The sequence below is a fragment of the Lynx canadensis genome, chromosome D3 (genome assembly GCF_007474595.2).
Source record: "Lynx canadensis isolate LIC74 chromosome D3, mLynCan4.pri.v2, whole genome shotgun sequence".
Taxonomy (NCBI): domain Eukaryota; kingdom Metazoa; phylum Chordata; class Mammalia; order Carnivora; family Felidae; genus Lynx; species Lynx canadensis.
In genome coordinates this window covers 2,264,130-2,274,473 of record NC_044314.2, presented here as the reverse complement: position 1 = coordinate 2,274,473, position 10,344 = coordinate 2,264,130, and the positions used below count along the sequence as shown (strand labels likewise).

The 10,344-nt window shown below is 53.2% G+C and overlaps 1 long non-coding RNA gene across 1 annotated transcript; it reads right to left on the bottom strand.

Annotated features, from left to right (window-relative positions):
* Positions 1 to 4,486: 4,486 nt before the first annotated feature.
* LOC115498745 lies at positions 4,487 to 8,807 on the bottom strand. The gene is made up of 6 exons (XR_003963938.1): positions 7,736 to 8,807; positions 7,209 to 7,645; positions 6,813 to 6,929; positions 5,501 to 6,276; positions 5,049 to 5,212; positions 4,487 to 4,933 (listed from the first exon to the last, which is right to left on the bottom strand). It is a non-coding gene; the product is annotated as an uncharacterized LOC115498745 (long non-coding RNA).
* Between the last annotated feature and the right edge of the window lie 1,537 nt (positions 8,808 to 10,344).

Here is a 10,344-nt window from a genome sequence, read left to right as displayed (position 1 = left end):
TATCATTTCATGTTTCTACGAACTGACTAGCTCAAAGTTATAGGGTCACGATGTGACCAAATGAAGTCTAACCTGGATTCTTCTGGTTCCATGATTCATAATCTTTTTTTTACTAAACTGCAGCGGTTTGTAAAATCTCCTAAGTATTTACTCGGAGATTTTTCGTACATTCTTAAGTGCGGTTTATTTAGATCCAAGAAAACATGTTTTCAGTGACATAAATATTCAGCGCTGTCATAGGCCCTCTGCCTGTGTTTCACTCCCCAGGATTTGCTATTCAACACATTTCACTCAAATCATAGCCTTGTTAAGATGTAAACGCTTCGGCCTAACTGCCTCTTGATTTTTTTATTGAGTTTGGAACTTAAATAAACCACAAACGCAGAGGCAATACCAGCAGAATCAGGAAGGAAGATACAAACATTGGTTGTAAAGAAGGAATGTCCACAATGTGTTCAAAGAGGTAACCGTGCGTGCTGACGATTCCGTGCACGGACGCTGGCGTGGGCAAGGTGGCCCTTGGTTTTCCTCATACTTAAAAGTGGCCTAGAGATGGGGGTCCCCGACAGGTGCGGTCCCTCTGGGTGCTGTGACCCGCCCCTCAGAGCCGCGAGCTGTTGCCAGGCACAGAGAGGGCAGTGACGGAGGGCCACTTCCCCAAGCAGGTGCCCGTCCTCAGAGGATGCCTTTGAAGCTGGAGAGGCACAAAGGGGCGTGAGCTGATAAAACGTGCCAGTAATGGAATTGGGCGGGTGGGATGAGACACGTTCGACGTGCCCTGAGTGACAGCTGGTGGTGGCACGGAAGGGGGAGGAGGCACCTGGGCTCCGAGGCGGCCTGGAGGGTCCGGGCAGCTCTTGTTCCCCCCTCCCCCCACAGCGTCCCCCCTTGGGGATCCTGCGGGTCAGTGGCGAGGGTGAAGTGTGGCCACAGACAGCTACTTGCTGCTGACGCACCGTTAAGTCTTTGCCACGAAACTACCCCTTTCCCAGTGAGAATGACGGATAAAACACATTCTGAAGACAGGGGGACATGAGAAGTCACATCCTCCCAGAGCGGACGACAGTTGGTGGGCACAGATTTGGGCCATATTCTGCAAGGTCAGGCCGCTTTCCTTTCTGTGACAGGAAACCGAGGCTCACCATCATAACCCGTAATAAAGACGGAGACCCGGGATCCTGCATTTGTTTATATACTTTTGGTGTGGGTACGTTGTATTTTTTCATGAACACATGTCACACACACACACAAAGAATTCAAGTTTTATAAGGAAGAGTCAAATAATTTGCAACTGGCTCATAAGGGCAATGGGGGCACCTAAATTCTTGATGGAATAACTAAAAGAAATATGTAAACCTCACATCACCTCTGGATCTCTTAGCCAGAGGAATAAAACTGGCAATTATTACAGAGAAAAAAATTGGGCTGAGGGGCGCCTGGGTGGCTCAGTCAGTTAAAGGTCCAGCTCTTGGTTTTGGCTCAGGTCGTGATCTCGCGGTTCCCGAGTTCGAGCCCCGCGTCAGGCTCTGCGCTGACAGTGCGGAGCCTGCTTGGGACTCTCTCTCTCTCACTCTCTCTCTCTGCCCCTTCCTTGCTTGTGCTTTCTCTCCCCATATCTCTCAAACTAAGTAAATAAACGTAGAAGAAGATAAAAAAAAAAAAATTGAGCTGAAATTCACATGAGACAACGTGAACCGTTTTGAAGCTCGGTGGCATCTGGTGCATTTGTGAAGCTGCATAGCCAGTGCCCCGGGCTCGTTCCCAGGCCCCCGTCTGTCTGTCCCTCAGCTGCTTCTCCAGCTGTCCCCTTTGCTCCTAGAAAGACCCGGGGCTCCACGCCGCAAAACTGAGAAGATGGGGGCACGGCCACTCCATCGCCGTCTTCGTCCAGGCCAGCCGGCCCCCGCCACTCCGGGTGCCTCTGAACACGGCTCGGCTCGCCCCACCTTCTCCTGGAGGCCGCGCGTGTTCCCAGGCTGTTCCTCCCGTTGAGGGGGTACCAGTCTAGGGGATGGGAATCCCCTTTAACATAAATCTAGGTGCATGACTTTGCAGCGCTAGTAAAGCTTGGCGTGTTCTAGAGAAAGCCGTGTAAGAAATCTTTGAATCATCCGTGATTTGGTGTCGTCGCTACTCTCGGCCGGTTACACCGAGAGCTGATTATGTCGGAAATAGGGTGAGAGGTGATAACTACTCTGATGATGGGTATCTCAAAATGCAGCGTCCAGAGCATGAATTGATAGGCAACCTGAGACCTGAGCGTTCATTCCGCACTTACAATAAGCAAGCACTGTTCTTGGCCTACCTTGGACCCGCCTACGGTCCATTGGCTTTTCACAACCACACCACGCGTGACGGCTACTGTCACTTCTGTGACTGCTGTCCTACTGAGGAAGGAGGCAGCGAGTGGGGCCCCGGAGCAAGTGAGTCAGCTCATCTGGGGCTTAGATGAGCCACGGTGCAGGGATGTTCACCCAGCACCCCTTCCCACTGCCCAGGCCTGGGGCGAGGCAGCCGTAGACACGGGTGCTGTGGCCAGGGCAGGGCCGGGAACACAGGAAGTGGAGGAGATCTCTGGTTCCGTGGGGCGAGACGGAAGAGGAGACCGCAGACCCTTCCTGGCTCCCCGTCTGCCCCAGACCCCGTTTCTCTGAAGCCCCCAGCCTTAACTTCTGAGAAGGGTCGCGGAGTCTCTCTGTGAGACCAGAGTTGGACTTATTCGCAACACTCAGCTGTCCTAAGTAAACATTTATACAGAGGAAAAACAGATGGGAACAAGTTTCCCTAACTAAACAGATGGCTGTCCATAAACTTCCCAACCCAAACTTCTTGCCAAAAGCTATTTCCTGGTAGCTTCTGTCCCCCATAATCCTTGACATCCACTCTGTCCTTTAAGAAAACAAGGTCAAGGCACATGAACCCAACTTGGGCTGTTTGAAAGCTTTTCTCCAGCCACCCGGCAAACGATCACGAGAGCACAGGGTCAGCAAGGCCCTGTGCGTGCGAGAGTGTCCGTGTACGTGATCAGAACGATGCTAAGCCTTTGTGGACCCTCTGCCTCTCCACCGCGGGACTGTCCGTGTGACAACATGCTCTGTGCGTTTGGCCAAGTACTGACGCTTGGGTGTCTCCAGAAATCGTTACCCTGAACCATCCCACAGGACAGGGGGTCTGTCCCAACCAGGGCGTCGCCGCTGTTCTCCAGCACGGCCGTGTCCAGAGGCGTGGATGGTCCCTGCCCCCGGCCCCTTTCCGCTCAGAGCTGCCCTGTTGCCTCATTCGATTAGTCACCAAAGAGGGAAAAGCCCCAACGTCTACGACTTTACACTGAGGACAACTTAACCTTTATGTCATTACACTTCTCAGTGATTTTGCTGTTGTTATGGAGCTGGGTTGATTTTCTTTAGGGCTTAGACTTTCCTGAAAGGGTTTTTGAGAACTTCAGTCTGGAGGTGACTCCCCACGTGCTGACTGTGAGACAGAAAGGCGTCCTGGCTCTCTGCCATCGCTCAGAGCAAGCTCGATCACTTGGACAGTGGTTCTTTCGTCAAGTTGCAGACGAAAATAAGAGAATAGGGATACAAGAGAGTGTCTGTACTCTGAGGCTGATATTCTATGATAAGCTTGTATGCGTAGACACGTGGAGATAACACCTTTCTGGCTGGTCCCTCGCCTGCCCGTGAGTGTGCATGTGTGGATGTGCGTGTTAGAGAGACTAAAGCAGGACAGGGAGAACGGAAGGGGGAGCTTATTAAGTTTCCCCAGCTCTGTCATTCTGTAAGTTTCTAAAAATATAGAAAGAGTTTTGCTACTTATGTCATTGTGCTAAATCCTACACTGCACATCACTTTCCGTAAGTAGCATTTGTTCTCTCCTCACGGAAAACAAATGGGAAGACAGGGAACTCTGTATGTAGTTCATACATTTCACTATTTACATAGTTTTATACACGCATTAAACATTCAGGTGGGTTGGGTGACATAGCGACAGACAGACGATTTCAAGGAAACTCAACCCTGAAATGGTGGTTTCCTCCTTGGGTGAGGAGGTCAAGGCTCACGGCGACGTGATCTCTCCAGGCTTGTGCCCCTGCTGGTGTGGGTGTGCCCGGGCCGGGTTCAGAGGTGTCCTCACGTCCTGCCCCGTCTACCCCCTGTCTCGGGTCTCCTCGGACACTGTGGCCGCACAGGACCCCCAATACGGGCCTCGGTGGGCCAGTCAGCAGTGGTGGGCAGACAGGAGCCGCCCGCAGCCCGGACCCTGGAAAGGTTAGGAGTTCAGCTCTCCAGCTGAGAAATGTGGGGGAATCCAGGTGGGAGAAGGAGGCTTCTGCTCGTGCTTGACTGGCCTGCGTTTCCCGACATGAAGGACGGCATTTCCCCGGTTGTTTTAATGCAAAGCTTAGGATGGAATTGAGGGAGTAAGGGAGGAAATTGTGAATGAAATCACACAGACGACAGGACTGACACCCCTTAGGTGCCAGAACTCAGAGGAAAATAAAGAAGGCAAACGTGTTGTGCAGCCAGAACGAGGGCAGGTGTCACACAGACACCTACAGAGTCACACAACTAGGAAGACGGGCCATTCGCTCAGCGTGACTGGCCAGAGAACGGGCGTCATAGCGGGTGACCAGGGGTGTGGCCGCAGTGACCCGGACGCACTCGGAAGTTGGGAGCCGGCTGTGCACGTGCTCCCGGGGGGTCAATCATGGTGACGCCGTCTTGCTCAGTTTTTAGGGGGAGTCGGAGGACGTCCCGATTCCTGGGTGACGTATTCTCTGCGTCAGGGGACACACACGTGCAGCCGGCCCAGGGCCCAGACCCCTCTCATCCGTGATGTCCATCCTGCGTCCAGCTCTCTGGCTTGCATTTCATGGGAGGCAGACAGGTGCAGCTTCTACTGAGCGCGATGCGACCTTTGCAACTTCGTCAGCCTGTAAACGAATGACCGGCACAGGGTTTTGTATATTTATTCCAATTCAGCGAGGAATGTTTCTTTAGGAAAATGCCGCACAGACAGAAATCCTGTGCAGGACTGTGATGATCTACCTGATTTCCCGCAGCGAAGGAATGAATGGAGGGGACGAACAAGTGTATTACGGGGAGAAAAATTCTTTGCCAGTAGATGATTTCTTAAACGAAACATGGTGTGGCCCTCACTAGTCTTTGACCCGTATTTTCTTAGAGATGTTGAGGGTAAATATAACGATTCCCTTAAAAGTGAATAAAGAGAAATAAGGAGATAAAAAAGTTAAGTAATGGAAAACTTTAATCTGGAGAACAGACCAAAATAACTAGTTTCAAGTATCTATCCACTAAATTTACGCCATCTTTCATATTTTCTTCACGTCTGCATATATCTCAGTTTTCAAACGGAGCCTAAATATCTAAACAGCGAAGGGGTATTATATACATCTTTCGAAGCAGCACTATATTCAGCCTTTTCCAGTTGCAGAAACTGAACTCATTTACTTTAAAAAAAGGAGTGTGTTATCTCATACGACTGATAAGTCTTCAGGCATGGCTGGATCCAGCAGCTGTAGAGATGTGGTCCGAGCTCCTCTCCATCCCTGAGCTTGGTGTTCCTCCACATTACCTGTGGTCTCGAGGCGTTCACTTCACATGGCAAGAAAGGCAGTTGTCACCTTATATAGGTCCATGGACAGATGCTCATTCTCGAGCAGGGTGAGGACATCGGGGGGTCAATGAGGATTACTGCAGAACGGTGAAGACAGTGTCTCCAGCAGGTGCCAGGGATGCTGGGCAGACAAACATGTACTCGTGTCAGGAAGGCCCTACATGATGGGGTCCCAGTACATTCACGCTAGGGAATGTTCCGCCCATATGCCCACACTGGCCCAGGCAGATCCCAAATATGGCCAGCAGTACGAAGATTAAGGAAACCACCGTGGGAACTGGTCCCGCTGAGAGCCCGCAAGGGGCTGGGCTGGGGGCTCAGGAGCAGACAGGCCTGGGACCAGCCTCTCTTCTCTCAGAACCCCAGAGGAAAGTCTTGCTGGCTCTTGCAGGGGGAGATCAAGGAGAGCAAGGCACGCCCTCCTGGGTCTGGGGAGGGAGGACAGGGAAGGTTTCCCAGGCCGGCTCGCAGCCTCCGCACGGGGACGCTGACGTGAACAGACGGAAGCCATCCTGGGGAGGCCCACGGGGTGAGCAGAAACGGTGCCCAGGGCACAGGAGGGCGGTGACAGCCTTCCGCGGTGGCCAGAGGGGGACAGCAGCTGCCTCTCAGCATGCAGGGCGTGGAACCTTCCAGAAGCTGAGAGTAACGCCGGGAGGAGAGAGGGAATAGTCTGGAACTGACCTGAATACTCACCCAGAGGAGACTCGGGGGTTTTTAGCCCGGGAAATGCTTGCCTTCGACTCACAAAATGACCACGCATTGTGTTGAGTGACTGGAGAGAGCCAACGGGCAGGGTTTCTGGGATTCTGGCAGGAGGGGCGACCCGCCCGAACAGGGAAGGCCAACAAGGCCCCCGAGAGGAGGAGCGTGGTCCCCAGGGCGTGAACAACAAGCGAGAATTTCCCCAGTGTGACAGAAGGGGAACGATGTTCAGAGAGATGGACGAAGGCACACAATGACGAAGAAACACCGTGCGTGGCGGGAAGGCCGGCACCTCGGCGGGAGCTGCCCGCCAGCCGCAGGGCCGGGATGCTGGGCGCACGGGCCGAGCGGAGGATTGACTGCCTGTGTGGGGCCGGGCGGCCGGCTGGTGGGAAACCAGTGGGAAACCAGCGGGGGTGCAGGATGGCGGTCCCACAGCCTCTGCAGAGCCGAGAGCCACCTTCACGTACCTGCCCTCACGTCCTGCTTCACAGACCCTGGCGATAATTCTGTCTACTGCTCCTAAATCCACACCCCGTGTATTTTCAGATTGGCCTTCGATGACACAGGACAAAACAGTGAAAAACCTGTGAAAACGCATCTTTTGAAAAGATGTTTATTTATTTTGAGAGGGAGAAAGCACGAGCAGGGAGGGAGAGAGAGAGAGAGAGAGAGAGAGAGAATCCCAAGCAGGCTCCGCACTGTCAGCACAGAGCCTGACTCAGGGCTTGAACTCATGAACCGTGAGATCATGACCCGAGCCGAAATCAAGAGTCAGATGCTTAACCGACCTCTGGGTGCCCCTCACCTTGATTTCTAGACCTCACCGCCTGCCCCCAAATAGAGGAAGATATAAGAGTAGGTACCTGGATATGGGAACTTTGTTTCTTCATGTTCCCATGGAACTTTTCACGTTCTTTCTTCAGGGACATTTTTATAATTTTCTCTCCGCCGATGTATTTATTACACCTACGGCATTAAAGTCTGCTTTTTAAAATCTCACTTTGGAGATAATTTTCCATCGCTATTATGGACTCCATAGTGAAAAGCCTCACTGGGTTTTGTTTTGTTTTTTTTTTTAAGCAACTTGAGCCCATAGAGAAGCTTTCAAGAAACAGGGAAATGCCTAGGGTCCAAAAATAAAGCAGGAGGAGAATATCACAGTGGTGGATGGACAGCCAGGAGGACGCGGCCCAATTCAGTAACCAGGATTTTGGGCAACCGCTAGGGACAGGCTGTGCTTTGCTGCGGCCGACAAGCGATCCCGTCACTCGTGTCCAGTCGTCACGTTGTACACCTGCAACTAAGACCATGTCACACGTCAGTGGGATCCCAGTAATGAAAGAAACCGGTCCCTAACCCCGCGGGGATTTGGCCCATGAGAGGGAGGTACCTCGGCTCTACGAACGGTGTTGCCGCACCCGGGGGCCGTCCCCATCCGTGACTCGGCATCTGGCCGGCTCCCGTCTGTGGCTGGCCCCGCAGCAGCTGCCCGCCACCGTCACCCCAGCGGGGGAGAGGACCCCCTCGCCGCGTACGGGCGTCCCCCTGTGCGGCCCGGCAACTCACACGTCTCCTCCTCTCATATGTAACTGGAATTAACACAGCATGTGGCTGTGCCCTGTGGGGCTGAGGAGCGCTGTCTTACGTGAGCCTGGACACGGGAGCTGAGCCTTTGCCGAAAACCTGCATGTGTGCGGTTAGCATTTAATTTGCATTAGGTTAGACGGGGTCTCGGAGCCACACAAGACGAGGAACGGAAACCGGAATCCTTGCAACACACCACCAGGAGCCCTGCAGCCAGAGAGGCAGCCGTCCGAACCCTCCTGCCCAGGAGACAGCCTCAAGAAGGAGACCCTGTCCCGGGTGGGCCGCCTGTGCTAACGCCGTGCAACGCCACGGCGTCCCCGGGTGCACTCGTCTCAGCGGCGGGAGTGAGCACAGACGGCCACGTAGTCACGGCAGGGCAGGGTCATCGTCCAGCAGAGAGGGCAGCAGGGGGCTGGGGGTGAGCTTCTAGGAACCGCCGTGCCTGCGCCAGAACTGGGAGGAGAAAAAGGCCCCTCGGAGAATTTATGCCACCTCGCCTGCCTCAAATAAACTTTGCGGTCTGAATTCGCATTCGCGTGTCCTGAGATGCATCGAGCTGGGAAATTCGCCTAAAGAGCTCTGAGCTGACGGAGCCACGGGGGCGAGTGGCAGAAGCAAAAGAAAATCCTTCGGTACGAACGTAGTCTTAGCACAGGGTCAGGAGAGTCCCACAGGCGTGTCCCGGCCACATGGAAACCTAAAGGACAAGACCAGAGGACAGCAACCACCGCGGGCCACAAGCCACCAGAAAAGGGCTCCGTGAACATCGTGAACAGGAGCTCCGATGTTAGGATGTGCAGAAGATAACTTCAGCAGGCTTAGAATATTTGAACAGGGGCGCCTGGGCGGCTCACTCGGTTGAGTGTCCGACTTCGGCTCGGGTCACGATCTCGCGGTTCGTGGGTTCGAGCCCCGCGTCGGGCTCTGTGCTGACAGCTCGGAGCCTGGAGCCTGCTTCAGATTCTGTGTCTCCTTCTCTCTCTGCCCCTCCCCCGCTCATGCTTTGTCTCACTCTGTTTCTCAAAAATAAATAAATGTAAAAAAAAATTTTTTAAAACCCGGGAGGCATCATCCTTCTCGGCCTCTCTCCTGTCCTCATGCCATCCCGGTATTCGCTGCTGTCTAGATCCCTGTAAGCCTTCTTCCTGGTCTTCCTTCTCCTTCCTTTATTGTTCTTACGGCCTGTTCCGGAGAGCATTGGAATCCTTCTACAGGTTGACACGCCCCGGTGGTTTCCATCTGGCTCTGAATAAAACCAACGTTCTGTCCTCACTCTCCCAGCGCCAGTATCACCAACCCCACTTGCCCCACCCAATCTCTTCCGACCTCACAGCCCACAAATCTCCCCAGAGAGCGACACCCTAGCAACGCAGGCCTCCTCGTTCCTCAAACAGGACGAGCGTCTTATTGCCCGAAGGCCGGTCTTTCTCGCTAGAATGTTCTATGCTTGGTATTCACAAGCTGCTGGTGTCCCCCCCCCAAAGTCCCATATTGAAAGCTAGCCCCCAACGTCATGGCATTAGGAGGTGGGCCTTTGGGGGGTGATCAGGTCACGAAGGGGAGCCCCACGAATGGGATCGGTGCCCTTGTAACTGATCCCATTCTGCCCCGAGGACACAGCGAGAAGGTCCTAGCTGTGGAACGAAAAGCAGGCCCTCCAAGTCTGGCCCTGCTCATGGACCGCGGCCCTCACAGCTCGGAAATAAATGTCCGTTGTTTATGGGTTACCTGGTCTACAGCATTTCCTTACAGCGTCCTGCACTGGCTGAGACAAAGGCTTTCTGCTTCCCTGTCTCCTGGTTCCCGCTCCCAAGTCAGCTTCTCCCAGACCTACCTCCTGATTACTCTCTATGACGCCACCCTCCAACCACTCTCTTTCCTTCATCCTGTTTTCTTCTCCTTCATAGTATTTACCATACGGCATATCATGGGTTTGTTTCTGTTTAAGTGTCTTGTCTCCAAAATAAGACACAAAATCCATGGAGGAAGGGGCTCGGCTTTGTTCACTGCTCGATCTCCAGGACCTAAAATAGTTCCTAGCATGTAGCAGGCACTCAAGGGTAACCAGGAAAAGAATAAGAATGGATCATATTCCTTCCCTTTTCCCATTTTGAGGTGGGGAAAAACCGGGTTAAAATGCAAAATCCAAACAATGTCAAAATGAGGGAGAGTAGCAGCAGCATGGAAACAGAAAACAGAAGAAAGTATAAAATAAAATGTTAAAATAAGTCCACGTCCGGACGCCCAGGCAGCTCAGTCGGTTAAGTGTCTGATTCTTGGTTTCGACTCAAGTCACGATCTCACAGTTTGTGGGTTCGAGCCCCGCATCGGGCTCTGAGCTGTCGGTGTAGAGCCTGCTTGGGATTCTCTGTCTCCCTCTCTCTCTCTGCCCCTCCCCTGCTTGCTCTGTCT